Source organism: Nannospalax galili, unplaced genomic scaffold, assembly GCF_000622305.1.
Source record: "Nannospalax galili isolate Female #2095 unplaced genomic scaffold, S.galili_v1.0 scaffold83, whole genome shotgun sequence".
NCBI lineage: Eukaryota > Metazoa > Chordata > Mammalia > Rodentia > Spalacidae > Nannospalax > Nannospalax galili.
The window spans coordinates 1,432,470-1,437,309 of record NW_008352659.1 but is presented as its reverse complement, the minus strand read 5'-3'; positions in this window follow the sequence as shown (position 1 = coordinate 1,437,309).

Below are 4,840 nucleotides of genomic sequence, written 5' to 3'. Positions count from 1 at the left end.
TGCCCTGACCCCCACCTGCTATTCCCCACCCCCCTTCCAGGAAACTAGGTTAAGCAAGCCCATGCATAATAACTGCCCTATAAGGTAAAAACGGAGACTCCTGTCCCCACAGGTAACAGTCAGCACATTCCACAGCCCTGAGAATAGCACCTACCAATAAGAAACTTCCAGGGCTGCATCTTACACATCCAATCAGTTTAAAATTATGTTGGCGCGCGGGCTCCTTGAACCAACCAAAATGTATCTTCAGTATCTGCCCCCTTTGTCTGAAACCTATAAAACGCTCCACTCTCCCTTACTCTGGGCTCTCAGCACGGATCCATTGAGTTGGTGAGGTCTGAGAGCCCGAGCTTAAGCCCGAATAAACCATAAACCTTTGCTTTTGCATTTTGGTGTGTTGGGTCCTCGGTGGTCTTTTTGGCATCCAGTGGATGAGGTACAACACTTCCTCAGTATTGTGGGTGCTGGAATTACTGCCATGTACCCCCAGATCCAGATTTGTTTGTTTTTCTGGGTCGGGGTCATGCTAGAACCTGTGTAGTGAGGATTTGTTTTGTTCTGTTTTTTGTCTTGCTGTGTAGCTCTGAATGGCCTGGATGTCACTATGTAGACCAGGCTGGCCTGGAATTTACAGAGATCTACCTGCCTCTGCCTCTCAAATGCTGATTAAAGGCATGTGCTGATACTAACGATGATCTTGATCTGATCTTTCTGCCTCCACCTCGGAGTATACGACCATACCTGGCAATGTGTTGTTTTGGAGTTGTTTTTGTTTGATTTGGGGTTTTTTTTGGCGGGGGGTTAGTTGGTTGAGATGGGGTTTCTAAAAAGTTACTGAGCCAGGCATGATGGTGTGAACCTATAAACCCAGGCTGAGACAGGAAGATCAAAAGTTTGAGACCTGTCTAGGCTACATGGTGAGTTGGAGACCAGCCTGGGCAGCACAGCTAGGAACTAGCTCTAAGTAAAAATCTATTTTTAATTTTTATTTCTCTATTCATTTATTTATATGAGTGTTTTGCCTATATGTAAATGCATCCATGTCATGCAGTGCCCATGGAGACTAGAAGAGAGTATGGGATCCCCTCAACTGTAGTTACAGAGGGTTATTAGCCATTATGTGGGTGTCGGGAACAGAACTTGGGTCGTTTGCAAGAGCAGCCAGTGCTCTTAACCACTGAGCCTTTTAAGAGTCTGTAAAATTCCCTAAATTGACCACTCAGACACTGAGTCTCAGTAAAAAGGAGTGCTTTATTGGAACCAAATGGTTGGGGATGCAGACAGTCTCAGGAGCTGTGCTGAGACCCCAAACAGTGAGAATGCAAGGCTTTTAAGCAGAAAACCACAAAGCAGGGGCTGTCCATAGAAACTATACACAGAATAACCAGGAAAGGATTGGAACAATCGAGGGCTGATTTCCAGAGACTTTACTTATACAGCCATTGGCTGTCTTACCTGGGGCAGAACGTTCTTTCTTTTCTGCCCCAGATTATTCCCACAGAGACCATACACAGATGTACCAAGTATACTATCATTGGCTAGCCCACCTGGGGCAGAATGTTCTATCTCTTCTGCCCCAGACCATTTCCATAGAAATCATAAACAGATACCAGGAAAGGGTTTGAACAATGAAGGGGATTTCCAGAGTCAGGTGAAGGGCAGCTTTTTCTCAGAGGATAGGGAGGGGGGTCTGAGGGGCATTCTCTTTCAAGCCGTCTTTCCAGCTCTAAGTAAAAATTTTGAAGGGTTGAGGGTCAAGTTCAGTGGTAGAGCCTGGTCTAGCATGCCAAGGTTCTGGAGTTTAATCCCCAGCACCAGGAAGAAAAGGGGTGGCACACACTTGTAGCCACATCAGTTTGGGAAGTTAAAGGAGGATAACCAAGAATTTGAGACAAGCTTGAGCTACATAGATGTACCAACAGGCCAGCTTGGTGTAAAAAAGACGCTCTCTGCGGCCATGCCACTCTGAATGTGCCCAATCTCGTCAAAAGAAATTTGTTTTTGTCTTTTTCTATAAATCTTTGTCCTTATGCAAAATTAACTTTTAGTAGTTGCTTGATCCAGAAGTTTGTTTTGCACAAACAGGAACAGTATATGCAAAAATGAATGTAAATATACATTTTTCTGAGGGAAATATTTGAAAGCCTGCCCAGGGGTTAGTGTGAGACCAGAGTACAGGCTTTGAGATAGATTTTCTGTACTTTTCAAGATAGAAAAATTAGTACTCACTGATAGATCGCTAGGTACCTGTTACATTCTAACTATGCTACCTTTATCTTGCTATTTAACCTCACAACTCTAAGAAGTAAGATATCTGTGCCCCATCATAGATGGAGAAAGTAAATGACTTACCCAAGACTACACAATTTTTGTTAGGTACTTATTCTTTTTTTTGAGACCAGAACTCATGTAGCCCACTACGGAGCCAAGGCTGGCCTTGAACTAAGATTATAGGCTTCTACCACCACACTCACCGATCACCTGACTTTTAAAGGGTGGTACCTAGATATCCTTGTTGGCATCATGAGTCCAGTACCTTCACTCATACCTCCAGCTGATAAATCAGTACTTGTTCCAAGCCTGTTTGTGGGCCAGGGAGGTGGCTCAGAGGGTAAGGGCACTTGCCAGTGTGGAGCCTGATGACCTGAGTTCAAATTCTAGAGCCCACATGGTGGAAGGAGAGAACCAACTACCACAAGTTGTCCTCTCTCTGTCTCACACAGACACAGACACCATGTTGCTCACACACAAAGACACAAATAAATGTAAAAAAAATCTTGACAAACCCTGTTGGTATAGTCGTCCACTTGTGTTTACAGGAAATTGGTTCCATGATCCTCTATTCCACCAGAATACCAAAACCCCCAAAATATTAAGTCCTTTATTTAAAATGGCATATTTGTCAGGTATGGTGGCTTTAATTCCAGAAGTAGAGTCAGGCGGATCTCTGAGAGATTAAAGCCAGCCTGGTCTACATACTGAGTTCTAGATCAGGGGCTATAGGGAGACCCTGTCTCAAAAAGACCCCCTCCAAAAACCTGTGAAGCCACAGGGCTCTACTGAAAAAATTCAGAAGTGTTGGGCTGGAGGGCTGGCTCAGTGGTCAAGAGCACTGGCTATTCTTGCAGAGGACCCAGGTTTGATTCCCAGAACCCACATGGCGGCTAACAACTGCCTATAACTTCAGTTCCAGGGGAAATCTGATGCCCTCTTCTGACCTCTGTGGGCATTGCCTGACATGGGTGCACTTCCATACGTGCAGGCAATACACTCACACACAAAAATAAAAATAATAATTAAAAAAAATTCAGAAGTGTTGAGACACTTTGTTGGGTTCTGTTTAGTTTCTTTTTTTTTTTTTAAAAAAAGATTTATTTCTTAGTTTTTAATTATGTGTACTTGGGCAGGTGAGATGGCTTATAGGGTAAAGTTGTTTGCCAAGCCTGATGATCTGAATTGGCGCCCTGGGACTCACATGGTGGAAGGTGAGAATGGACTCCTGCTAATTGTCCTTTGACCACACATGTGCTGTGGTACTCGTGGGTGCACACACGCACAAATAAATGTAATAAATGAAAATCTATGTGCTCACTTGTGCCGGGGGCAATATGTGCACATGAGTGCATGTGTCTGCAGAGACCATTAAGAGGGCAGTAGACTCCCTGGAGCTGGAGTTACAAAGCAGTTGTGAACTGCCCAACATGGGTGTTGTGAACCACACTCAGGTCCTCTGTGAGAACAGAACACACTCTTGACCTCTGAACCATCTCTCCAGCGTCTGTTTAGTTTCTCACAAATAGTAAGAAATCTGTTTCAGGTTCTTCACTGCTGAGCCCTGGTGGTGAGGTCTCCTCGTCCAGGGCCATGTATTGAATATCACAGTAGAATATTGTCATAGGTTGTAGGTAAGGGATCCTTTCTCCACTAATAAATGGCCTTTGCTTTTCCTCCCCCACTCATCTTGTTTCCCTAGCTCACCATGGCCCAGCTGTACCCTAAACTGACAGCTTTTCAGCTTCTGATTTTGTTATCAAGAATACAAGTTTATAGCCTGGGCTACATAGCAAGTGCCAGGCCAGCCAGGGCTTCATAACAAGACCCTACCTCACCCATCTCCCCGCATATATATTTATGCTTTATATATATAGATGTATATATGAATTTATGTCATGAATGGTGGCGTGTAAGCTAAGCACTGAGACTATGAGGCAGGAGAATGGCAAGTTCAAGGCCAGCAGGGGTTTATAGCGAGACACTTTCTCAAGAAAAAAATTTACACACACACACACACACACGGGTGGGCTTGTGTATGTTACATTTTCTCTTCAAATAACTTTATGAACTTATTTTATGTTTTGCTTGCATGCACGTGAGTGCACCTGGTGTGCGCAGTGTCGGTGGAGGCCAGAAAAGAGTGTAGTCCTTGGACCTGGAGTTATGGATGTTGCGAGCCTCCACCATATGGGCGCTGGGATTTGAACCCCGGTCCTCTGGAAGAACAGCAAGAACTCTTAACTTCTGAGCCACCTCTCCAGCCCCAACTTTATAAACATTTATGAACTCATGTGTAAGCTGTGTCTTCAGCCGCTATTTCTCCTTTTAGTTGCCCAGTTTGACAGGTTAGTTTTGGCTTCCCAAGCCTGAAACAAATGACGATTTGGCCCTGAAACGCACTTCTCTGCAGCTGAGACCCGGCTGGGGAGGAGAGGTTTGACCAGCGCGGCTGAGGCGCCATGTCAGAGTCCTGCCGCCAGGTGGCGATGTAGGGAGAGGGCGCAAGCGGCGGCGCGCAGCCTCTCTTGACAGACACCCCGAACGGAAAAGGAAGCGGCCACGTGAG